At 45.0% G+C, this 27529-nt stretch overlaps 1 protein-coding gene across 1 annotated transcript in view; it reads left to right on the top strand.

Annotated features, from left to right (window-relative positions):
* Positions 1 to 27529, top strand: part of GABBR2 (gamma-aminobutyric acid type B receptor subunit 2) — a 1712046-nt gene that overhangs the window by 444349 nt on the left and 1240168 nt on the right. The gene's annotated exons all lie outside the window — the stretch shown is intronic.

Below are 27529 nucleotides of genomic sequence, written 5' to 3'. Positions count from 1 at the left end.
TGTTCTTAACACCGCTGAATGTGTAGGTTTATGCATCGTGTGTTTCTCTTTACTACTCCTCTGAATGTATAATTATGCATCATGGCTAATGTGTTCTTTCCTAGACCTCTAAACGCTGTGTGATACTTAGGTGGTTGTCCTTACACCTCTGAATGTTTTAGGCATCATGTGTTTTTCCTTTATTACTCCTCTGAATGTGTTTCATGCATCATGGGTAATGTGTTCTTGTTTATACCCCTAAATGTATTTTATTCTTAGGTGGTTGTTCTTTTAGTACAGGTGGCCCTAGTGAGGTCCTGGTACCTGTTCCCAGTAGTTACTGGATGTGATTTATAACTGTTACTTTGTGCTACAGTGATTTTATATTCTTTTATTCTAATTTCTGACAAGTATTTCTATTTCTAAAAGTGCTGATTTTGACAGTGGCCCCTGTGGCCCTGTCTTGTAAATAATCCCTTATGAATGTTGCCCGTGCCAGTTGGCACAATGTACATGTGTGATTTTTATCTGATATGTGTTTACAATACAAAAGTTATTTTAATATAACCTTGTGTGGAGTCCCTTTTGTGGTGTGCCTAGTATGTTGTTGCTGTTGTGTGCTGGTGCAAATGCTTTACACATTGCCTCCGAGTTTAGCCTTACTGCTTGTGCCAAGCTACCAAGGGGGTGAGCAGGGGTTATCTTGGTGTGTGACTTCCTTGCCCTGACTAGAATGGTGGTTCCTGCCTGGCTTTGGCGTCAGCCTTAGCCTACCAGAAATAGCCAGTTCTAACAATTCCCATTTTATTTTTCATTTTTGCTGCACTGGCCGAAGTGGGGCAATGCTTCTCTGCTCTTAAGGAGGGGCCGCCGCTGACATGGAAGAATGGCACATGTTCAGGTTATTTATTGCCATTCTCTCATTTAAATGCAGGGTGAGATGACATGTTCTCAGTCCCAAGACATGTCTCCCATCCACAGTGCAGCAAATACAGTTTGTTAAAAAAAAATGTAAACAGTTATTGTATTACATGCTAACATTTTCCGGTCTCTTGTTCTAGCTAGTGCTGTTGGAGTAAACCCTATGAAATGCCCCTTTGGATATAAAATTTTATTTTTTAACATAAGGTTCTGCGGTGAAATACATTATATTTGCTGAGTTTTTGCATTTAGCTGTGAAATCAGCCAATATCAGAGGGTTAAGAATTGTAAAAGCCCCAAAAATAGATATTTTCAGCTTTTTTGAAATATTCAAAACCCTAATCTGCTGTCAATCAATCCCTATTATATGGGTGGAATAGTCAATTAAAACTCAATTATTGTTTCCACCCCTTTTTATTTTTACAAAAATAAATTTCTAAATGGAATAAGGAGAGTTTAGTAATATGTCATGTGCATACCTCTTAGTGTCCATTGCCTCTCCTGGCGAGGTGGGGATATCTGATTATTTTACACCTCAGTTATCCCCCTCTCTAAGCTCTTTACTGATGACATATTGTACTGATGCTTGAAAGTGCTGTTGTGGTTTGTAATACTGACACAGCCCATGTGGAGCTGCTTTGTTGTGTTCTGTCCACGGTCAGGGAATTTGTATAGAAACATGGACTTCCCACACCACCTTCCCATGGCTTTATTGTAGGCCAAGCCTTCTTCGTATGTAAACCGTTATCTCCCCTTTTCCTCTCTTTGTAGTGTTTTGCCCCTGTGGAGCACCTAATATTACCGTTTGCTCTGAATTTTATTTCCTTTTCGGTGTTCGCATGTTGAAGAGGTGGATGCTCCCCTCCCCGCAGCCCCTAGACTAAATGCTTTATTTCAGTTGTATTTATCTAGGAGTAATGGAGTAAAACCCGTTGTGGAGCTTTGAAGACTGATATTTGCCGGATTGCTGGATATATCTACGTGTTATTGTGCATACCATGTGAATTCTTCCACGGCCCAAATGACTTCCTCCCCACTCTATAGTTAACTCTGGAAGTTATGCCTTTGTTTCTTACTTCCAAACAAATTGATTTAATTAAGTCAGTATCCTTAGTTTGCATTACAGTTTCAGACTCTGATTTGTGTGGTTCACAACGTTAAATTTAGCTTACTATTGACGCGCACACTGACAACATATTTAGACCTTCTTGCTGCTTACTGTTTCACACAACTAAGGGCCTTATTATGATGTTGGGTGGAAACTTTTCGCCCTACTCCGTCTCAGAATCGGAACCGACCGGCTAGTGGTCGGCGGTCCCGCCCTACCGATTATATTGCGACCGAACACTGTGCGGCTGGATTTCCACTGGCTTCAATGGGAGCCCATGTTCTGCCCAACAACACACGCTCCTACGGGGAAATGGGTGTGTGCTGAAAACACAGCACCCTGTTGCAGGGACCCCATTGTGCCTGCCACACAGTGCAGAGTTTTTCAGGGGAGTCCCTTGGGTATCCCCTTCGCCCCAAACTGGAGGCCCCAGGATAAAGGGGGGCCTGCCAGGGGCCCCCAAAGTCAGTTTCCAACAGCCTTTTCATGTAGGACAGGCCAACTCAGAAAGGCTGTTGGAAAACAGCATCGTAATCGCTCTGTCGGGAACGCTGTCCATAGAGCTGTACGATGCAGTTCCTACTGACACAAATTCTCTGAGAGCCGCTCGGAACCGATTTGGAAAGACTGTGCGGTTTACAATCTGACCTCGAACAACATAATCAGTCAGGCGGATTGCAACCGGACTGAGACGGTCGGAAAGGTTCCTACATGTTCTAGGGGAATCCGGCTGTCAGGAGGAGGCTTTCTGCCCGACATGATGAGGCCCTAAATGTTTCTCTCTTTATGTGTTTATTCCTCTTTCCTGATGTTTAAATCAGACTTTTGTTTCATATTGTGCACCCTCAAATGCGTACGTTGTCTTACTTGGACAAAAAAAAACTTTCACTTTTTCGCTGTCCGATTAATCATTTTAGGACACCTGATGTGTTTTCACGATTTTCGGTTGCTTCCTCCATGCATACATTTTTTATGGCTTGTCTGTGACAGCACATGCTCTCCTAGAACATGCGCTCTCGCTTGCAAGATATATTGTTTACTAGAAGGGGCCTGGATCCCACCCATTGCTTACCATTCATGGGCTTAATTGTCACTTTAGTTTGCTGCCTCCTAATTGGACATACACTTGTCAGCTTCAGTTCATCTTCTTTCTTCTGGAGCATGGACCACATAATGATTGCTTCATCTTGATTAGGGTCCTTCCACTGCTGTTGCTGTGATTGAGGTACTATTTTTCTTTCATCCTTGTTGTTTCTTTCCTCCTATCCCCCAACCCCCTCTTGTCTGTGTTGTTCTTCCCTCCCACCCCAACCCTGTGATGGTCCATGTTGCTTCTTCCTTCCCACCCTCACCCTCCTGTTGTCTGTGTTGCTTCTTCCTTCCCACCCCAACCCTCATGTTGTCCTAGCTGCCTTTTCCTTCACACCCTCACCCTCCTGTTGTCCGTGTTGCCTCTTCCACTTTTGCCCTTCCGTTGTCTGTTACCCGTAAACCTGCCATAAAAAAAGGAAACAGTATGAAGCAGCCAGTGATGGCTGTGTCATGATGCTATTTTTTTAGCTTCACGTTACCTTACCTAGTCATGGTACTTTTTATTGGAACTTTTATTCATGCTGTTTAGCAGTCATGCTGCTCTACAGCACAGTTAAAAGACATTGGCAAATCCTATAGCTATCACAAAGGTGAGACCTATTGGCTTTTCCAATGTTTGCTTTTCATTGTGGTTGTGGTAAATGGTGCTAAATATAGCCAAATATCGAAGTCAATTTTTAATTTAGAAGACACAGCTTTTGAGTACTCCGGTTTGGGTACAGGATTTCGATTTTTTTCCTCTGAAATTGTAACCAAATTGTTCCTGCTATATACATATTCATTTTAAGGTCAAGCCTGGGCGCACATGCACTTCTCTGTGAAGCATGCTGTATTCGAGTATGGACTTGAAGCTTCGCCCACTCTCCGCCCATATTTAGGTCGACCCTTCGCAGCGCGCATGCGCTGCAAAGGAAAACAACCTTTTCTGAGCACTTAGGCTTTTCAGCCAAGCATGTGCACGTGTTCAATTACCTTCAATTGCAACGCGTTCACATCAGGAGATTCACTTGCGGGAGCGCGTGGCCCATCTGGTCCCAATTATCACTCCTGCAAGTGAATCCCTCCCCCCTGTTGCCGCGCGAGCGCTTTTTTTCTTGTTTATTTTCACCATCGCCTACAAAAGGAAGCAAAGGGTGTATTGGGAGGGGCAGGAGAAACAGAGGCTCCGTCCGCGCGCAGTGACAGTCAGTGTGTGCTCTGTAGCGCTAAGAAGGCCGGGCTTGTCCGGCGCCGTCACCACCCGCAGCAGCACCAGCAGGGGATGTTAGGAGCCACTGTTCCTCGTTCACTGTAAACGCCTTGCATCACTTGTGAACCACTAGTGACAACTGCTGCCCTCGGTCGGACGTCGTGCAGCGGTGGCAAGTCACCAGAGATCTGTAAGTACCTCAGAAGTGTACTGTGTGCCGGGGCATGCTCTGTGCCGAGAGTGTGCAGACGTGCTTGTGTTACCACTAGAGGAGGGCACGCCAACGAATGAACATGGAGAGCCGAGCCCAGGGTCTGGCTCGGCTCGTAGAGCTCGTATGCGATCCAAGCCCTGAAAACATTTGCTATGCGAGTCATTACATCAAACATCACATAAAATGTCAGTCTCTTTAGCATTCAAAAAAGTGTTTTTCTTTAACATATACAACCTTCTCCTTTAATGCGTCACATTATGTCACCGTTTTTAAACCTGAATTTAGATCCGTTGCTGCCCCTGCCTCACCACCATTCATTACGCATGGCCACATTCATTTTTTAGTCATGAGGAAGTTACATGATTTGCCCAGAATCACAGGATGTTGAGGTGGCGCTGAGATTCGAACCTGGTTCCCTAGTTCCAGACGCCACAAGAATTCTCTTGTTAAAGGGCTAGAAAATCCAAAGAGACCTTGAGATGAGACACAGTCAGGGGTGAGGCTCGAGCCTGGCACCAGTTTTCCGTCTCTAGTTACAACTTACGTTTGTAAGAAGGTCTGCCAATTTTTTTCATGACAAAAAAACCTCGCCTTGATAGAAAGTTTCACTTTAAATGATAGAATAGCAGATAAGAAAGCGCAGAATGTTAATCCCTTTGCCTTGTTCACGTCCGTCTTCCTACACCGTCAGCGACAACCATTAGTTTCCGATTTAGCCATGCAATAGTTAATGTTGTTGCAGCTAGGATATTGTGCTGCATAACTAAATACTTATAAGGTCCCAAAGGCGAGACCTATTGGCTATGCCAATGCTTGTTTTTATTGGCTTGTGTATTTGTCCTTTGTAAATGCTGACTTCTGATTCGTTAATAGGCTTGTTAGTCCTTCATTAGCACCGCCTTGTCTTCATTTGTAACCTCCCATGAGGAATGACTCTTTTTCTTCAGTTGTTACACAGTATTTCTTATTTAATCTGTAAGCACTATTTTCTTTATTGAGTTTCTCCTACTGCAGGTGCTGCATGCTTCTCCTCAACATTCTGGGCGCCATGCGTGCTGTCAATTTCCCAGCACCCTGGGACAATGGCGGCTTCTTCTTTGAAGTGAAATAGGTCTCGCATTTACAAGAGTTTGAGCTATTGGCAATTGTTAATGACAATGCCTTTTATGTATGTGTTAATTATCAAAACAGATAAATAAAAGGCATTGTAATTTTCAATACCAATAGCTTAAACTCTCGCAAATGAGAGACCTATTGCATTGCACATGCTTGTTTCCATTGCTTATTGGCATATTTTCAAAAGAGCTGCTTATATTCCATCTAAGGTTTTCTGATTTCTCTAGACATTCTCCAGATCCAGCTAAGCAGGGATGCCTCAGTTGTCACATACACATGAAGCTGATAATATTCAGGGGCAGACTGGCATTGTTTTACAGTACATCTCCCTTCAAGGCATGGGCAGTGCTCTTGCAAGGTTAAGGTGCATTTCAGCTGGAAGAAGAGTATATTATTCAGTGAAGAGTGCGCACAGCTCATGTTTCTTTGTTGGAACTCTGCTGCCATTTACAAAGTCCCTGAGCTGCATACTGGCGGTTGGAGAGGCCAGCCTGGTCTCCAGAGGGACATCTCTGCTGTAAACCATGGTTCATCTCTAAGGAATATCTGTCCTCAAAGTAAAATAACATCGTTTTACAGCAGGGGATTTGCCGGAGCCCTGACAGCAGTTGTTTTTTGTTCTTGATCTTTAAATCTCCTGGTTTGTTCTGTCATCCTCAGAAACGGCATGTCACTTCACCAACAGTTTACCATTATTTATGGGTGCCAGGCTTCCTGACTCCTGTCATCATGCCATTCATTCTCTCTCTGGTTCTTTGCTTCTGTCTTTGGAACACTAATTCTTCTGCCCTTACCTGTTCCATGTCATCTTTTTTCTGCATTTCCTTCCATTTATTGTTCTCTCCCTTCTTTCTTTCTGCTTTTTTCTCCTGCCTTTCACTCCACACTAACATAGTTTTTTCCCCCTTTTTTTGTATTTTCAGGTCTCATCTGACACAGCACATGCACATGTTGCTTTCAAGACATTTTGTTTACTTACAGGGGGCCTAGAGCTCACCCGTTGATTAACATTGCTTGACTTCACTGTCACTCTCAATTCCTTAAGCCCAGGGAAACAGGAAGTGTTGCCATTTATGTTTAACCTGCTCCTCCACGCATCTTCAACTGTAGCATTAGAGAGTAAAGGGGGAGGGTGGGAGGCATGTTGCTGTCTATGGGACTACTACTGTCCTCCAAGTCTTGATGTCCCTTCTTCTCTGTCTTCAGCAAGTGGCACAAGCAGAATTACACCACCGTTGCTACAAAAACAATACAACCCTGCCACTGGAGGATTGTGCAGAATGCTGAAACTAAAGGTACACCTACCCCACTACACCTACAGCACATAAAAGTAACCTGTGCAACAGCAAGGCTACAACTGCAACCCTAAAGTTTCAGTAGAACAGTATCACACCACAACGTTACAAAATGGCAACTACCACACTACAATGCTACATGTATAATGCTGCACCTATAACACAACTTTAAAACCGCAGCATTAGCAAAATTACTGTGATGCTAACCATATTTCTGTTAGTCAGACATGCAAAAACTATGAAGAGAACTCTCTTGTAACATCACAAAATGTAGTGGGAAATATGGTTGTACATATACATAAACACACTGCATGAGTTCTTCCTTGTGGTGATAAATCACAAAATATTCATCAACAGAACAATATACCCCAATCCAAAGGTTTCCTAAAATTAATCATACGTAACCACTTCATATGTTTGAGAGCTTCAGCCATATTAATATTCATCAAACAAAAGGACTCTTGACATATGTTATACGATTAGATTTTTTATGTGTAGATATTTATAACTCAAAAGGCCAATATATATATATATATATATATATATATATATATATATTACCTACTGGCGGTCGCCAGTAGGTATATATAGTTAGGACCCAGTTACCATAGGAAATTCCCAACATTCTAATGGAAATAACTTTGGCGCCGATGGAGGAATCTGCGTGTAATTTTCATTAAATTTGCTCATCTACGTTCTGCTCCTTCCCTGAAAGTTTTGGGGGTATTCGTCAAGCGGGGGTCGAGAAAAATGGGGGGTCCCAAAACGTGTTTTCCCCATGTTAATTTCCATAGGGACCTTTAGACACGGCTACAGCCCAAACGGCTGAATGGAATTACACCAAACTTGGCAAAAGGGTAGGGCCTGGTATGCAGATGTGCCTTTGCTATGCTTGGTGAAAATCCCTCCAGTAGTTCTTGAGAAAATTGAATTTGAAATTTTTCAAATGGCATTTTCTATGGGACCTGTAGACACGGCTACAGCCTGAACGGCTGAACGGAATTACACCAAACTTGGCAAAATGGTAGGGACAGGTATGCAGTAGTGCCTTTCCTTTATTTGGTGAAAATCCCTCCAGTAGTTGTTGAGAAAATTGAATTTGAGCAAATTATATATCTATATGCGCTCAACATTCTATTGGGAATAACTTTGGCGCCGATTGAGGAATCTGCGTGTAATTTTCCAGAATTTTGGCCAGCTCCGCTTCGCTCCTTCACTGAAAGTTTCGGGGGGATCCGTCAAGCGGGGGGCGATAGGGGGTCCCAAAACGTGTTTTCTCCATGTTAATTTCCATAGGGACCTTTAGACACGGCTACAGCCCGAACTGCTGAATGGAATTACACCAAACTTGGCAAAATGGTAGGGCCTGGTATGCACATGTGCCTTTGCTATGTTTGGTGAAAATCCCTCCAGTAGTTCTTGAGAAAATTGAATTTGAAATTTTACAAATGGCATTTTCGATGTGACCTTTAGACACGGCTACAGCCCGAACGGCTGAAGGGAATTACACTAAACTTGGCAAAATGGTAGGGACAGGTATGCAGTAGTGCCTTTTCTATATTTGGTGAAAATCCCTCCAGTAGTTGTTGAGAAAATTGAATTTGAGCAAATGATATATCTATATGCGCTCACCGTATGCGCACCGTCCGTGAACGGTACGCGTACCGTACGCGTATGTGCACATACACTTACGTGCGCGAGCGAGTTTCTGATTGGCTGGCAGTTGACTGTCAACATTCCAAACTGTCCAAACCAGGAAGTGTTGGCCACCATCTTGTTTTTCAGGAGAACTGAGGCACAAGAGAGCCCAAAACTAGAGTGGAAAACACGAAAAGGAGGCAGGGTAGAGACCCCCCAACCCTCTAGCCCTTCTCAGGGGTCCCAGAAGGACCCCCAAGGGGAAAAAAAAATAAAAAAAATTGAGAGGTACGCACACCGTACGCGTACGGTACGCGTACCATGCGCGTACCCCGCGATTTAAAAAAAATATTAATAATTTTTTGCACTTGCTGGTCCTACCCTGCCCCCTTTTCACGTTTTCCACTCTTGTTTTGTGCTCTCTTGTGCCTCACTTCTCCTGAGAAACAAGATGGCTGCTCAGGTGGTCCCAGAAGGATAATAACATATATAAACGTTATACGCTAATAGAATTAGCATTTACAAAACCTTTGAAATTTATTGAAAAAAAATATAGGTTTCACGCCTGATATAGTTAGGAATTAGCATTTAAAAAACCTTGCAAATTCACTGAAAAAAACATAGGTTTCAGCCCTTATATGGTTAGGAATTAGCATTTAAAAAACCTTGCAAATTCACTTAAAAAACCATAGGTTTCAGGCCTTATATAGTTAGGAATTAGCATTTTAAAAACCTTGCAAATTCACTTAAAAAACCATAGGTTTCAGGCCTTATATAGTTAGGAATTAGCATTTAAAAAACCATTGAAATTGCTCCTATATAGTTATTTGTACTAACTATATTTCGCGCACCCGCAATCCTCTGCTGATGATGTCACATATTACATCATTATTGACATGGTCAGTGACATCTCAAATGACATCACTGATGACATCACTGATGGGGTTGGAAATGCAACTTATCAATTTTTTAAAACAGTCTTACCTAGTTGCTCCGGCTAGGGTCTGCTTTGGAGAACTGGTGAACTTAGTCACAACTTCCCTGTCAGGAAGGGGGTAAGACAGCAGCATGTGCTAGCTCCACTCCTCTTTACTCTCTATATAAATAGTTTGGGCGACACTTTATTGAGGGAATGGGAAGATCTACCTAGTATAGGCACACAGCCAATTGGTGCACTGTTATACGCCGATGATGCAGTCTTGTAAGACGCACTCCGATCGGCTCGCAGAAAATTGTGTCGAGCTTTGCATCTTACATGTCAAGCTTAGACCTTTATGTAAATATTACCAAAACATTCACTATGAAATGTAGCAAGCCCAGCATCAAGTCGCGTGACATCTTTAAACAAACTACTTTTCATACTTGGGAATTGTTTTCAATAGAAGGGGTTCATGGGTTATCAATTCTAGAAATTTGCCAAAGCCATAGAAGCCATGATCAACTTTGCCAGAAAGTTCGGAAAGCATCCTATTAACAATTTGCTGACAATTTACAAAGCGAAATGCCCTTCAAGTACTCTGTATAGAGCCGATATTTGGGGTCATTCAAAAGTAAAGTACCGCCAGCAAGCTGAGAATAGGTTTTTAAAATATCTTCTAGCTGTCCCGAATAGTACAGCTACGTATAGTTGTCACGCCGAACTGGGAATGTCATACCTGTCCAACCTAATCAAAATCCAGCCGATTCTATTATGGCATAAGGTTTGGACTGGTGTTACTACTGGTCTCAAACGGGACGTGATAAAAGACTGCTTGAACTTGCAATGGGTGCAATGTATTCCCTGGCTCGCATACGTTAAAAACTTTATGCATGATTTAGATCATTCTTGGAGACGATTAGATTGTCCTCTAATATTATGAAAACATCAGTCAGAGCTAATCAATTGCTGTTGACCCAACCGGGGATACAACCTTATCTACTATCAACTCCCGGAAACTATGATAGGTTGTTAGTGATGCGCCAACGCCTAGACAATTTCTATAACTTGGTAAAATTCCCTCAGATAAATGACTGGTCACGCTCCCTATGCCTGTGCCCCTGCGACGAAATATCTGCACAGTCTACAATCCATATTATTTTATTCTGCAAGTTTTATATTTTAATCAGGAAAATACGGATTCTGCCGTTTTTTTAAATGCAAGGATTAAGATTATGCCGACCTGCTTTTATCAAGCTACAATTTCTAGATGATGACATTTTTGCTGACCACATTGCAAAATATCTGAAAGGGGTGGTTAGAACCAGGAAACTATGCAAGGTCCCTACTTCTACTAAATGTTTATGGTTTTTATGTATGTCATGGCTGGGCAGGGAAATCAGCTTCCAGTTCTTCGCTTTGTAATTCTTAACTGATGTAATTTTTAATATAGTGTCAATTGTTATCTACATGAATTGATATATTCTTGCTTATTGTAATGTATTGTGCTTTTATGATTTAATATTTTTAAATCAAATAAAACGTATCTTGAACTTGAACTTAAGTGCATAAGTGGGCTATGTGTCCCAGAATGTCTCACTGTATTTATCAGAGAGTATGTGACTAAGTCAATTACTGCATCAGTGTATCCACAGATGTGTCAGTGTATGTATCAGCTTGTCACAGAGTATCTCACTGTCTGCATAAGTGAATATGTCAGTGTCTCACTGTATATATCACTCCCTCATGGTATCTGAGTGTGTGTGTGTGTATAGGTGGATGTGGCACTATATCACTCAAAGCATCACTGTGTTATGAGTGTGTCAGTGTGTGTTCTAGTGTCTACAATACTGAGTGTATGTATCAGTGACTGCATGAGTGACTCAGGGAGTGCATTAGTGTATACATGGGTGTCATAGTGTATATATCAAAATACATAGGGTATCTAACCATGTGTATAAAGGACTGTGTGAGTGTATCAATGAATGCATCACTGTGTACATGGCTGTGCCACTGTATGCATCAATATGTCCCAGAGAGTGTACTTGTATGTATATGTTAGTGTATAACTGAGTCAGTGAGTACATTACTGTGTGCATGAATGCCTCAGTGTATCTAATAAAGTGCCCCGGGTCTTTGAGTGTCTACATAAGTAAGTATATGAGTCAATCACTGAGTGTATCAATGTCTCCATTTGTGTAACAGCATGCATCAATGTCTCCCAGGGAGTCTAACTGTATCCATAAGTGAGTGTGTTAGTGAATGCATCTCCGTGTCTATTGCTTGGCTATGTCGACCACTATCAAGTACGGTTATTATTTAAAACCCGCACTTGCACTTGTTTTTTAACCTTAGGGATTGGGAGACACTAATAAATTTTGTTTGTCCACCCGATTCACCTAATTTTATCTAATTCCCTCACTTTTTCACTCCTACCACCTCAACACTGCTTTTTTCAGTAGCCACTTTAATCTTTGTACACAACATACCACCCACTTACCACATCTATCGGTCACGGTAACATCTGACCGGCCGTTTTGTCTCCTGGGTAAGGAGAACCCAAATGATGAGAAAGAGGGCGGTACAGTGTGGCTTCTGATGGGAACTATTTCTCCATATGCTCCTGAGCCTTGACTTGGCCTGCATTTACTAGCATGCACGACGTTCTCACTGGTGTTCTTTGCGTAGTATTGGTGTTGTGATCCACTCTGCTTGACTAACTAATTTTTGACCCCCAGGTACTACTTGTTGTGATAATATTGTGTTCCGGGGCATGTACCTGGTTGGTCGGTAAACTCGCCCTTAGACCCTCCTCCCATTGTTTGTTGTGTGTATAGTTGTACTCTACAGTTTTTAAATACTTATGCAAAAAAGTCTGTCCTTTTATTCTTTCCTCTGCTTTGTACAGTTCACACATATAGCTGTCTGTCCATCTACCTCTCTTATACATAGGTATTACAGATACAGTAAGTGTATTGTTGTAATACACTAAAGGTATTGTTGTAGGTATTCAAGTGTGCACTTGTATATAACTACATGCATTACTGTTTCACTTAGTCTATTTTTGTGTGTCTCACTGTATAGCTGGCCCTGTAAATACCAATAGTATTCCTTTGCTAACTATCTTTCTATAAATAATACTATCTACTTGATAGTGCTTGTCCCTGCATTACAGCATCAACTTAGGATCTCTTAGTACTTATCTATATGTTATGCTGGTATTACAGCCCCATTACTTTGTTCCTCTGTTACTTTATATATAATTGTGTACATTAATTTCTCCCTATATCTTCCTGTATCTCTACATGTCATTCTGTATACTTCAATCTCTCTCTGGGTACCTCAGCTTAAATTGACAATTTAGCTAGTTATCTAATTGCACACATCAGTATCTCTCTGAGTGACTTACTGCACACATCAGATTTTTTCTAACTCTGTAAATGTATGCAGCACTATATCCTTTGCCCTGTTACTGTGTGCAAAGCTATACCATTATGTCTAAAAAGTAAATATATTTAACTATACCTTGCTGTCTTAGCCAAAGCTTCAGTGTGAACTAGCTCATTTAAATCTATATATATATATCTGTGTATATGTCACTGCATAGCTTTATACATAATAAAATACCTCAATATATCACTGTATACATTAGCATTTCATTCCCTACATTGATGTATACCTGTGTTTTCTTTTTCTTCACAACCTTTAACTCATAGTACCTGATCAGTAAACGTTACTTTATTTTCATCTTCTACTCTCTTTCAACATTTCCTTTTAGTTTTCTCAGGTATCCTGCTCACCTTCATCCACCTTATTCACACTTATTCCTTCTCTATCAACTATTATTTTTATGCTACAACTTAATTCACATACGCGATTTTTGGTGTGTATTAATCTTTCTCAATATCAAGCTGTCAAACTTGTCTCACGAAAACACACAAAAAACATAGCAGGAAAATTATAGACCAATCTCATACAAGACAACCATTATTGGTACCATTTGCTTTCAAGGATACAGAGGCTACAAACAAAGAGAAACACTGCTTTCATTTTCTCACAAATCATATAGGTCTTCTGAATAGTCACATTTCTTAAGTCTGTGTTTGGCTCCTCTAAAGAAACCCCAATTCTGTATGGGTGTTGGGTGTGATCTGCGGATCCACAAGCTGATTAGAGGTGCTCAGCGTGCACCCCTCCCCCCTTCCATGTAACCTTGTGGTGGATCCATGGATCCACGGGCCAACTGAAATCTTTTTTTAAATCTATTTCTAAACACTACCACTTAAACACCACTTCCTACACATCCCTAGATTTAGACCCAAACAATCTGTATTCATTATTATTTTCATGAACAATGTCTCCTCACATTGACATTCCCCCTTACTCCAGTAGCTGTGTTTCCATGGTGACCAAAACTATAACATTCTCTGCTAGCAGTAGGTCACAAGTTCACAACAGTCTCTACAGCAGCATACTATCTCCTAAACCAAAGACAGCAGGTGTGGTTGACTGTATGCAATTAGAAACATATCCCACATAGCCAATCACACATGTTCTTATTTTAAATGTATACCACAACCTAGTTTTAAACAGTGCCATAATTACAGCATCCAATCAAATGTGATCTTTTAAATTTTACTTCATAGGGTCTCTTTTAACTGATTTCATTTTGAAAACTGCCTCATTCAGCGGCAGCCTTCCCCAACATTCTCCTGTGTGCTCCAGTTCTATCCTTCAAAATGGTTAGAATGTGGATTGTAGGTCATAGCTTTGTGTGCTGGACTAGAGAGCCACCATATGTCCCAAATAGTTATTTTTTTACTGTAAATCCTTCTTTTAAAACATTTATCGAATCCACAGATCCGCAAACCAAAAGCACACATTCAATGCAAAACAGCACATTTAATATTTCTAGTAAAGGGTTCTGAATGGATCTGACAGGGGTATAACAGAGTATAAATGGGTATCATTTTACATGCATAAGCGTCTCAATATATATCTTAGTGCTTTTAACAGTGTCTGTATGAGTATATCAGTAGGTGGGAGACTCTCTATATCAGTAACTGAGTGGCTATGAAAGTGTCTATATAGATGTAAGTCTGGGTGTGAGAGTCTCTGTATGGGTTTGTGAATCGGTGTAACAGTGTCTGCATAGGTATAAGAGTGGGTGTGAGAGGGTCTGTATGGATATGTGGGGGTCTGAAAGTCTATGAACGAATGTAAGTGTGGGTGTGAGAGTCTCTGTATAGGTTTCTGAATGGGTGTAACATTGTCTGTAGGATATCTGAAAGGCCGTAACAGTGTATGTATGGGTTTGTGAGTGGGTGTAAAACTGTCTATATAGGCGCAAGGGGGCGTGTGAGTCTCTGTATGGTTTATGAATGGGTGCAACAGTGTCTGCATGGGTGTAAGAGAGGGTGTGAGAAGGTCTGTATGGATATGTGAGTGGGTGTGAAAGTTTCTGTATGGATTTAAATGAGGGTGTGAGAGTCTCTGTATGGGTTTCTGAATGGGTGTAACATTGTAGGACATCTGAATGGCTCTGACAGTGTTTGTTTGGGTTTGTGAGTGGATGTAAAACTGTCTATATAGGTGCAAATGGGGGTGTATGAGTCTCTGTATGAGTTTGTGAATGGTTGCGACAGTGTCTGTATGGGTGTAAGAGTGTATGGGTATGTGAGTGGCTGTGGATTTCACGAATGGCAAAACATTTTTTTTTAGGGATTCCAATCCCAGTACACATGCTTAACCCTCTTTTTAAACATACAAAAGGGGTCAGGAAAGCTCTCACCTGATCCCTTCATTTAATATACAAACAGCTTTTCAGCCCTAGGGACCATTCCTCGGCACATACAATCGTGGCCACAACTTTTCTGTAAAGGTGAGGCCAGCCAACAAGGACTTTGTTTTGGTGCGTGAATCTGCGATTCCCTTACAGGTAGATCAGCAGAGGGTCTGAATCCCTGTATATAAAAAATTTGGTTTTTGGCTAATTTCTCTAAAACTGCTGAACGGATTTACACTAAATCACAACATGTGTAATCTGTGGAACAACATCTACCTTTCTGCTACATTTGGTGTAATTCCCTCCAGCAGTTTGTACTGTAGTCGTATTCAAAACTCCTAATGGAATTAACAAGGGGAAAACTTATTAAAGGACCACCCATTTTTCTTGACCCCCGCTTTATAAGCCACCCTGAAACTTTCAAGGCAGAAGCTGAAATATGTGTCGATGTTTTGGGGAAAATTCTGTGAGGATCCGTCAACCGGCACCAAAGATATAGGCACCTGAAAAACAGCTTTCATATCAGGAGGAGAGCCCAACACCAATGCAGTGTGTGTTAGTTAAATTGAGAGGACGTTTTACAACATTAAGGAGTCCATTGCCATTTTCTTCTACAAAAACAAGGCTTTTATTCAGACCAATTAAATTATCTCCTCCAAATATTATCAATGCATTTTGGTCACACTCTGTATTGCTGAACCTCATCAGGATGATGACAAATACCTGAAAAGTGGGTGGCGGGGTATATGATAATACTTGCAGCCTTTATTTACAACAGTTGAACAACTTACAGCATTTAAGAGCCTACAACAAAATTAATTTTACTCAACTCTCTATTGTAAATGAGAACATGGTATTGCGTAAGTCTCAGGATCCTTGTCGCCTTTACTTAGTGCAAGTCTGAAAAAATGGTGAGGAGAAAATGAGGAGATAGGTATGCAGTGAACTGATGAGCATCATCTAGCGAAAAATGAACATACCATATTAGCCCATTGTCAGGGTGAGAATTCCTTTAGTGATTTGCAACTGGAAAAAGTTAGTATTACAAGTCAGAGTGAAATTAAACTATTTGCGAACTGGTCGTAGGAACTACAGACTTGACTCTTTGGTTAGGAGCTTGACCAAGTAGTCACTATAGATCAAAGGGTAATGCCCTAATGGTGCAGCGTGAGTATTAATATCTATATTTATCAATAATACTATTGCTTCTGTAATTATATGATGAGCATTGATTTGATGGTTAATCAGTCAAAAACTCTTGTCATGGTCTATTGGAGCGAAGAAGCAGGAGAACCCTGTTTTTATGGTCAATAGTGATAAGAATGCACACCGTTCCGACATTTGCCTATCTAGGTGTCCTCCTTTAATAAACTTCTCTCATGAGACCTCGAAAGACAAGCAGGGTGGCAGCTTTCTCTAAAACGATCGAGGGCATCTCCAGTTTATATTGTGACAGAAGCCAGTTAGAGAACTCACAGCTATTTACAGAGCCAAGTGTTGTTGCATCTTAAGGGGAGGGAGGCGGGGGCACCAGTGACCCGTGTGGTCTGGAAACTGTCGAGAATAGGTTCCTCAAAAAATTATTGTCTGTTCTCACCAGTACAAGATATTTTATTTGCCATTTAGAAGTGCGGCTGGGCTACATTGCTGGTTTTACAAAAATTCAACCTTTATTACCGAATTTGGACAAGGGAACAGAATGTTTTGAATAGGGCCATCCTTACTGATTGCCTGAATTTGGCCCACCGCTTGGAGATTCTTTGGATAAAGTATATCCATCACACCTCTCACAGCCTGGGGCTTGGTGACCTCTTCAGCCCCCTGCTGGTCTTAAAGCTAGCTTTGCTGCTACACTGAAGAGCAACCTTTTAGCTTATTGTAGGGATCTAAGACTGCAGAGAGAGGCTTCCCAGCGTAGTTTCCAAGAATATGCAGAGATTCTAGCTGACCTTGGCGCGGCACCATACAAAAAACATGGGTAGGGATTCAGTACCATAGGTATTTGTTGGTCAGGCTCACATTAGGCACGGTTCATTTTCTGGTGGCCTTTTCCGCCCAGGACCCCTATTTTAAGAATTTGCCAGCTTGTCCCTGTGACCGTTGCTCTGCTCAGAGTACTTCGTATTTATGTTTTTTGTAAATGTTATGGTTTTGAGAATATACTATCTTTTACTTTTCTTGAAACAAGCTAATATCCATTTTACAAGAGCAGGTTTTACTTATCTATTGTCACTACCGAATCCGTTGCTTTTACATTGCACCGCTGTTTATATGCTAGGAGCCATTAGGCTGTATGTCTTCTATGATTGGTTAACCATGAAGTTTGTGTCTTCTGATTGCAATGTAAATCTTTTTTTATGATGAACTGTTTTAATTCGTATGATTTTAGGTGAACGGTTGTTTTTTAACCTGACACTGAACCAGTGATACTAAGCAAGAGGCATGGCACATTGACAAAAAGTAAAACAGGGCAGTCAATGTGAATCAAAGGATAATTTCTACCATAGGGCAGCATGAACATGACTGTCCATAAACGCTAGTGATACATTTGTATACTTGTCGGCACCAGTGCTTAATTTGTAAAATTTTAAGTGCCAGGGCTCTGACCAGGAGGACACTGCAGTTTGCACCACCCATTGCCCTAGTCATTGCTGCCAAAACAACTACAAACCATCTCTCTTGCATGTAAATGCGACAGTTCGATTATTCCAGGTCCCCAAAGCTAAAGGAATGGCTGGGGAGCCAAGTATTAGCCATTTTAATGTATATTGTATTTCTAAATTAGATGAGCAGCGCCATCATGTGGTGGACTGTTTTAAGTATGGTGTTGACAAATTAGGTGCCCGTGCCGAGCTCCGGAAACCAATTAAGTGCCCGTGCTAAGCACAGAAAGCCCTGGCTCAAATTAAGCACTACTCTGCAAAGAACCTGTATTTTGAAAAAGCAATTAGATGCAGACTGGAAGCCATACCTAGGGGATTATCTACATTCCTAAAATAATGCAGTTGCAATATGCCAAATGGGCATTCGGGTGTAGTAAAATACTGTTAAAATAGCATTGAGAGTTATGATCATGCATATACTGTGACCCAGCACAGAGGGGAAGACATGGCAGCAGGCGCTAAATGCAAGCAATTTGTGTGTTAGGGTGTCGCTATATATAGAGTAATATAAATGAGGATGATTTTACTTACTCGAGTGGCAGATGAATTATCAGCTGATGGAGTTACAAAATTGCCATGCAAATCAGAAATTGAACACCAATTGCAATGTTCATGACATCACACTCGATGCAACAGATCAAATTCCCAGTTTTATAAATTTGCTTACAGGTCTGATTAAATATTACACTACTATTAACTGATTCAATGAGATGACTGTGATATAGTGTTATTTATTGGTTTGAGTATTTGTTATTTATTAACAGTGTGGTTTTAAGCATTTTTATCTTTTGATTTAACTATTGTGAGCTTATCAGCAGTGCATTCTGTTTGTGTTTTTCCGGTCCTGAGACCAATAATTCCTATTGGCTTTCAAATGGAAAATGTCACTTTTTGAGTCTCTGTTCTTTTGTCCCTTCCCTCGCCCACCCGGAACAAATCTACACTTAACTTGCCATGCCAACACCAAATTGGCTGAATTGTTTTTGGAAAGGTTTAGTGCAGATTCTCTTAACAATACCAAAGGAATAGGGAAAACAAAAAAAGCTTTTCAATAGAAACTGATTTAACCATAATCACTAGAGAGCCACCGCCTTTAAAATGTTTCTCTCTCTCTGTTTCTGTTTCTGTTTCTCTCTCTCTCTCTCTCTCTCTCTCTCTATATTATATATATATATATATATATATATATATATATATATATATATATATATATATATATATATATATATATATATATATATATATGTATATGTGTATATATAAATATAAATACGTATGTATGTATTTTTTCTTGGGGGGTAAGGTGAAAGTTATGTTATAGTTAGGAATTTTAATATATGTTACTCTACAGTTCAAATAGCCTTAGAAATTCACTGAAAAAAGTGAAAATGTCAGTTGAAACAAACCGTTTTGAAATTAACAAATCCACTGAAATTCACCAGTTCTAGTTATCGCAAGTAGCTATAACTCGTGCTGTAATGTAACTATAACTTGCAACCCCACAGCGCACATTGTTGTCATGATGTCATTTCAGATGCTGCAGTAATGCTATCAATGATGTCATAGAGCATGTCATAAGTGATGTTATATGTGAGGTAATTAGCAGTGAATGGCGAGGGTGTATAGTTAATTTAGGGCACACGAGATATAGTTACTTGAGATGACATTAACTAGTGAATTTCAGTGGTTTTGTTCATGGGCAGTTCTACCTCAATGGAGAAGGAGCGTCAATCCACTGGCGCATGACCAGCAGCTGAAAAATAAAAAATGTATTAATATTGTTTTTTCAGCTGCTGGCTGAGCCAGCGTGTGCAAGAAGGGTCAGGGTCAGGCCATTGGAGGTGGGACGAGGAGTGGCAGATGTGCACTTTTAAGTACGCTTGTTAGTTTGACCGGTATCTAAGGCTGGCCGAACTAACATGCATGCTTAGCTTTCTCTAACCCAGCTGTATTGCACAGCCAGGTTGAAGATACAGCACAGACTCCCTGTGCCTGAGCGAACGTTGCTCCAGCCAACACAGGTCAATCCCCACTCTACTCTCGTGCTTGAGAGCAGCACAGGAATTGAATGGGGAGTCAGTGGTGCTGGCCAAGGGACTGCTGGGATCAGGAAGTGGAAGCCGAGAGCACAAGTCAGCCGGCAGCACTAGGTAAGTTCTTACTTCTTTTAAATTATTAACCACATGCTCCCCCTGCGTCGCCCCCCCCCCCCACCCCTGCCCCCTCCAACACCCCTACCACTCTAAATCAGTGTCGGCCGCCACTAATTTTATTCTTTAAAACCTTACATTTTAACTGACATTTTCACCTAACTATAAAAGCTGATTTAAAAATATCTGCCACAGTGATGAGGTCTCCGCGCTCTCTTTAAAGCTCGGGGAAAGAATCCACGCGATTTGGCCCCCTGGGGATGGGGTCCTGGGGCCTTGTGAATGCGCGGGGAGCCAATTACAAAAGTAAAGGTGAACCTAAACTGCTTTTATTTAGCATGGATGTGTATGCTCTGCCTTGTATATTTCAAGGAAATACTGTCTTTTTCCATTTTACACTTTTTTTTATTATTCTCAAGCACGTTCCAAAGAATGAGTCAAAGCATCTGCTTACCATTTGCTTCAATGTCATGATGGATCTGTAGAGGCATCCTGGATAACTATCGAAATTCTTCAAAACACTCGTTTCCTTACTAACCAGAGTTACAATGCCTTCTTGAGCACATCAGGTTTTAACCATCTGATATTGCAGAGGCCGCCGCACCCTCCCGTAGGGGGGGGGAGGCTCGAGGGCCGGCGCCATAACCCACGCGGTGCCAGCAGTGGGGGAGAACTGGTTCCGGGCGCCCCGAAGCGGCCGAGAACCAGCGGAAACGGGGTGCGCACCAGCCACCCCGACAGGAAGTGACCCCGTGACCCGGGCACCCACAGAGGGCGACCAATGGTCAACCTTGCTACCTTTGAACCCCCCAATCAGAGGGGGTTCACCTGAGACCCCCCAGGGGCTCATGAGGATTTAAGCACCGCCGCTCTCCAGCAGAAGCACAACGTCTTCAAGGAGCTGGGAGAGCGGCGCAACAACGACATCGTTTTGAAGCAGGATCGACGGCGGCAAAGAGGCGAAGAAGGACAGCCGAAGCAGAAGGAAGACAGGCCCGTCCCCACCATCCCGGTCGTCGGTATTCTCCCGGGACGGCGCCGCAGAATAGCGCGCCGCTCCAGTCTCCGAGGGACCCCAACACGGTAGCAGCAGAGACGAGACACGAGCGCGGCGTCCCAGCCAAGCTTCACAGCGGTAAGCGGCGCAATTTTGCCCCCGCTTGCCCGCAACGGCCCGGAGTTCTTCGCTCGGGCCAGCGGCGCAGAATGCAGCCCGCAGAAACCAGGCCAGGGCTCCCTGACACGTACCAGCGGCGCAGAAGTCAGCCCGCTAGAAAACCCCCTAACAGCCAGAGCAAGCCACACCTCCCCGCCAACCACGTGGGAGAGCGCGCCGAGCGCCGCGGACACGCCCGCCCGGTCTCCCCCCTTCCAACCTCACGCATCAGGCGGTGCAGACCGGTGAAAGGGTTACATCGTGCTCAGAGCCCACCGAAGGCACACGCATCACGCGGTGCCACCGCAAACGGCCTGACGCAGCCACAAGGGGGAGTAGGCAACATGGCGGACGATCAGCCAGAAGAAATGGCGGAGGTCTTGAAGAGGATCCGCGAAATATCGGCGGTACACGGCGACGACTGGCTCCAACCTCACTTGGCCAAAGGGAAGGAGAATAGGCCGGAAGGACAGGCGGAGGAGGAAGCGGGCCCCTCAGTGCCCAAGAAGCTCAAGACCACACCCCGGAAGAAGACGTCTAAAAGAAACCCCCCAAAGAAGGTGCGCCAGAAGCCCCCTCCGCCGAGGCTGGACGACGCCAAGCAGGGCGAGACGACCGGCAGAGCAGTTAATGGTGAGCATATTAGTACCATTGTAAAAGAATGCTTGAAATCGCTGGCGCCAGCCTGGCTTAATGGCACAGGGCAGGGGGCCACAGGGCCTAGGGAACAGTGCGCGGAGGAGGCAGGTGGGATGTCATGGCATATGGTTGACCCGGGGTGGGCACGGCAGACAAGGGTTCAGGAGCAGGTGGGCCTGTCCGCGCAGGGTGAACATGTCTCTCCTCTACCCGGTTGGGGGTACACTACTTCGTCCGGGAGCCCTGGGTTAGGCGGGCTAGGCACTGACCTCTATGTCAGGCCATCTCCCGGACCGGCCTCCTTGACGACGAAAGCCACTGGGCTAGCATGCCTTATTCCTCTGGCAGTGAAGGAGAGGATATGGCGCAAGGAGTTTATTGATATATTTTCACTGTTGGAAATACAGCTAGAGGGCCTCGACCTGACCACGTGTGACAGGAAAGAGGATGACAAAAGAGAAAGGCGCGGGGCCAGAAAGGAGCGCAATTTTGAGAATTGGTTAGATGCATTCAGAATTATGGCATGTATCATAGTAGAGAGGTTCCCCCATTGCGCAGCTGATCTGTGGTTATACGAAGCCAATATACACTTAGCACAGAGGCAATTCCCGGGGGACGCCTGGCTGGAATACGATAAAGGGTTTAGATTAAAAATGCAGAGACACCCAGAGATGGAGTGGAACGAGGAAGACGTATCAGGTTTTATTCATAAGATGCTCGCGGCCAAAGAAGTGAAAGCCTGGACGGGCAAATATGACCAGTCCTTTCGGAGCTCTTCCCACAAGGGGAAGAACAAATCCTACCAAAAGCATTCATCAGGGAGATCCAACTCCCCGCCCACAACCAGGGCAATATGCTGGAGATACGATGCGGGGGACTGTTCATGGGGCTCCTCGTGCAAATTCCAGCACGCATGCTCGAGCTGTGGGGGTAGACACGCCGCGGTGGCATGCAAAGGCTCCTAACGCGAAGCGAAAGGTGAAAAGAAAGAGAAACACAAGAAGCACTAGCCCCGAGGCTATTAGGGGCGGGGCTCTAGTAGACATTCGACATTGCCAGCTGGCTAGGTCCCCCATTGATACGCAACAGCTGCGCAGATTAGCAAACAAGTACCCAAACAAGGGGGACGCCAGAGTCCTGGTGGAAGGCTTTGAAGAAGGTTTCATTATCCCATTCCACGGCCCATTACCGCTGGAAGGAGCAAACAACTTACAGTCAGCAAGGCAACACCCCAAGGTGGTAAGCACGAAAATAGAGAAGGAGAAGAGCTTGGGTAGAATCGAGGGCCCCCTTCCCAAGGAACTGCACGCGGGTATAGTCATCTCCCCATTGGGGGTTGTCCCCAAAAAAGAGAAGGGTCACTTTAGACTAATACACCACTTGTCATACCCCGAGGATCGTCCGTGAATGACGGAATCGACCCAGAAGCGTGCTCAGTTGGTTACGCATCAGTGGACGATGCGATCGCATTAGTCAAGGCAGCAGGAAAGGGAGCCCTCATGGCCAAGGCGGATATTGAATCAGCCTTTCGCCTATTGCCAGTTCACCCGGACAGTTTCCATCTACTGGGTTTCCAATGGGAGGGAGACATATATTTCGACAAGGCCATGCCCATGGGCTGTGCCATATCCTGCGCCTATTTTGAACAATTTGCCACTTTCTTGGAGTGGGCCCTCCATGACATACACCAGGAAGGCGGAAAACTGCACTACCTGGACGACTTCCTTTTCACCGGCCCAGCAGGATCCGCAATGTGTGCTAGTACACTGGCAGCTTTTGAAGCCCTGACAAAGTCACTGGGGGTCCCCCTAGCAAAAGAGAAAACGACAGGCCCAACCACAAAACTTACGTTCCTGGGCATAGAGCTGGACTCCATAGCAGGGACCGCCAGGCTGCCCCCAGACAAAGTGCAGGAATTCAGGGAAGAAATTAAAAAACTACAGGGTCGGAACAAGGCCACCCTTAGGGATATCCAAGGAGTGATAGGTAGACTGAATTTCGCGGCTAGGGTCATCCCGCCCGCGAGGGTCTTCTCCAGGCGCCTAACCGCGCTGACAGCTGGCGTTACCCATAAACACCACCACATTCGGCTGAGTACGGGTGTTAGACAGGATCTGCAAGTATGGGATGAGTTCCTGCAGGAGTTCAATGGTGTTCTGATCTGGAGGACCGGTTGGGTGACCGCCGAGCAGTTATCCCTCTACACAGACGCGGCTGGGAGCCTAGGTTTTGGGGCGGTCCTGGGAAACAGATGGTGTGCCAGCCAGTGGCCAGACAGGTGGCATGCGCAGGGGCTCACAAAAAATATCACTTTCCTCGAGTTATTCCCAATAATAGTGGCCCTGACCATCTGGAAAGAAGAGATAAAGAACCTGAAACTCAACTTATGGTCTGATAATAAGGGGGTAGTGCAGGCCATTAACAGAGGCGCAGCAAGATGCCCTGACATGTTGAGGCTAATGCGGCAGTTGATTAAATTGCAGCTGGAGGGGAACCTGGAGCTGAAGGCTCGACACGTGCCAGGGACAGAGAACACAGCTGCAGATGCCTTATCCCGGTCCCAAATGAAGCGGTTCAGACAATTGGTACCCGGTGCGGACAGGGAGATGACCCCCTTTCCACCATACCTGTGGGACCTGGGGGGGTTGACCTCTCTAGACTAATTGGGCACTCGCTCACCTCTGAGGCGCACAAAAGATACAGGAGATATGCAGGCACAGTAATGAGAATTGGGGGCATAAAGTCGTTGGAGGACAAAGCCGAGGCACGCACAGCCGTCGAGAAATTCGTGCAGTGGGCATTCGACACCAAGAAAAAGAGATCTTGGGCCCAGGCGCACCTGTCCGCCATTGCTCACTTTGCCAGGCTCTACACGGGTGAGGACCCCACGGCCTCGGCTTACCTAAAAACAGCCTTGAAAGGCTGGCGGAGGGTCGAGGGGACCAAGAAGGACGGCAGGCGCCCTATTGACTTCGACAAGCTGGGGCGGCTACTGAGTACCTTACCCAGCATCATTTCAGACAAATACGAGCTGCTACTGTTCAGAGCAGCCTTCACCACGGCGTTCTTTGGGGCATTCCGTGTAAGTGAGATGGTGGCCCCCAATAAATCAGGCCCGGCACAACGTTGCCTGCAAGCTAGGGACATCAAGCCGATGGTGAGGGCAGTGGAGCTCACGCTGAGGCAGTCCAAAACAGACAAGACACGAAAGGGGACGGCGATACGCCTACATTGCATCACAGAGGCTGGGCTCTGCGCGGTGTGCTAGCTGTTTAAGTACATGACGGCCCGCCCGGCGGGCGAGGGCCCCCTCTTCATACATCGAGATGGAAGGAACCTGAGCAGGTTCCAATTCACGGCTGTAATGCGCCAGGGCCTTGGTAAGGCCGGTTTCCAGGCAGCAGCATTTGCTCCTCATTCCTTCAGGATCGGCGCAGCGACCTCGGCATCGCAGCATGGCATGCCGGAGGACAGGATACAGGCCGTGGGCAGATGGCGTTCTAGGGCCTACAAGTCGTACATACGCCCGCATCTCATATAAAAAAAAAAATTAAAAAAAGGGGAGACAAGAAAAGGAACAGAGGGGAGGTGGGGGGGGGGGGAAGCAGCCGCCTTGGGATGCCGCACGGCAGGGTGATTGCCCTCCCTCGACCACGCCCGGTGCGCAGCAAGCCACCTAAACGGAACAATTTTCTCTTGACAGGGGGACGCCCGCGGCTGGTATGGGTGGTGGGACATTCATTCGTGTCCAGAATGGAGTCCTGGTGGCGGCGAGCGGGGCACAAAGAAAGCAGACCCAAGGCGACATACATCCGCTGGATAGGACGGCCCGGCATGAGATGGGAGCAGTTACTGCCGACACTGGACGGCCTTATGGCAGACTCAGCGTGGCTGCCCGATGTGCTGATCATACATCTCGGGGGGAACGACCTAACACGTTTGGGCCGCAAGGCGGTGGGTCAGGCCATTCAAAAGGACCTCACCAAAGCGGCGGCATGGCTGGGTCCCACGACAGTGGTCTGGTCAGAGATGATCAGCAGGAGGCACTGGAGGGGCGCTGACTCCAACAAGGCGGTAGATAATGCGAGGCGCAAGTTAAACATCGCCATGCACAAGTTTTGCTCTACCAATGGCCTGGAATCAATCCGGCACGGCCTCATCCACCCAGGCCGCCCAGAGCTTTATGGACAAGATGGGGTGCATCTGTCCGACAAAGGAATGGAGGTGTTCTGGGATAACTTGTGGGGTGCAAAGGCGCTCGCGGGTTGTCTTTAAAAAAAAAAAAAAGGGGGAGGTAGGTAGCCACGAACCATGAGCAAGGGGGGGAGCCGCAGAAAGACGTGAGCCTCCCTGCGGCGTGGCGGAAATCCTACAATGGTTGGATAACCAAACACACCGGTGGTCGGTGTGTAGGAGGAGGGCCACTCACTTTTGAATGCCGCACGGCAGGGTGACGTGGCCGCACAAAGGAGGGGAGGAACAGATGGAGACGGCACTCGCGGCCCAGACCCGGCCGGACGGCAGGGCGCAAATGGTAGCGAGCTGGGGACCTAACTCCAGGCAGAGAAGCTCCCCTCCATGACACCCAGAAGGGTGTGGCCAACCAACCACTGGAACACCAATAAACTGACTAAGAACTGGTTGTGCACAAGTGCCATTTACGAACTGAGGAGTGCACAAAAGACGGACACCTGTACCAGATGAAGGTGTCATAATCTGTAATGTGATGTGCATGATGGATGACTAGAGTTCGCAAATGAATATTGCACAACCAGTATGTTATTAATATTGTTATTAATAATCGTATTGATATTAATAAATCTGCGGCCAACAATGACCACTACTAAGAACTGCTATTGTTGGCTGACATTATTTCCTGGTAGTGACAGAAAATGTATGCAGAATGGAGATCGACAAGTAAGTATGTATTGGTGACCCACTGAATGGGCACATGCGAGGGTTATTGCAGAGGCCGCCGCACCCTCCCGTAGGGGGGGGGAGGCTCGAGGGCCGGCGCCATAACCCACGCGGTGCCAGCAGTGGAGGAGAACTGGTTCCGGGCGCCCCGAAGCGGCAGAGAACCAGCGGAAACGGGGTGCGCACCAGCCACCCCGACAGGAAGTGACCCCGTGACCCGGGCACCCACAGAGGGCGACCAATGGTCAACCTTGCTACCTTTGAACCCCCCAATCAGAGGGGGTTCACCTGAGACCCCCCAGGGGCTCATGAGGATTTAAGCACCGCCGCTCTCCAGCAGAAGCACAACTTCTTCAAGGAGCTGGGAGAGCGGCGCGACAACGACATCGTTTTGAAGCCCACCCACCCACACCTGAGGAACAGCAGAGTCGCAGTGCTGGAAATTGGGGAAGGAGTTTGGCGGAAATCCTACAATGGTTGGATAACCAAACACACCGGTGGGCGGTGTGTAGGAGGAGGGCCACTCACTTTTGAATGCCGCACGGCAGGGTGACGTGGCCGCACAAAGGAGGGGAGGAACAGATGGAGACGGCACTCGCGGCCCAGACCCGGCCGGACGGCAGGGCGCAAATGGTAGCGAGCTGGGGACCTAACTCCAGGCAGAGAAGCTCCCCTCCATGACACCCAGAAGGGTGTGGCCAACCAACCACTGGAACACCAATAAACTGACTAAGAACTGGTTGTGCACAAG

This window comes from Lissotriton vulgaris, chromosome 4_1 (genome assembly GCF_964263255.1).
Source record: "Lissotriton vulgaris chromosome 4_1, aLisVul1.2, whole genome shotgun sequence".
Classification (NCBI taxonomy): Eukaryota; Metazoa; Chordata; class Amphibia; order Caudata; family Salamandridae; genus Lissotriton; species Lissotriton vulgaris.
The sequence above is the reverse complement of the archived record's forward strand: the minus strand, read 5'-3'. Positions and strand labels throughout refer to the sequence as shown.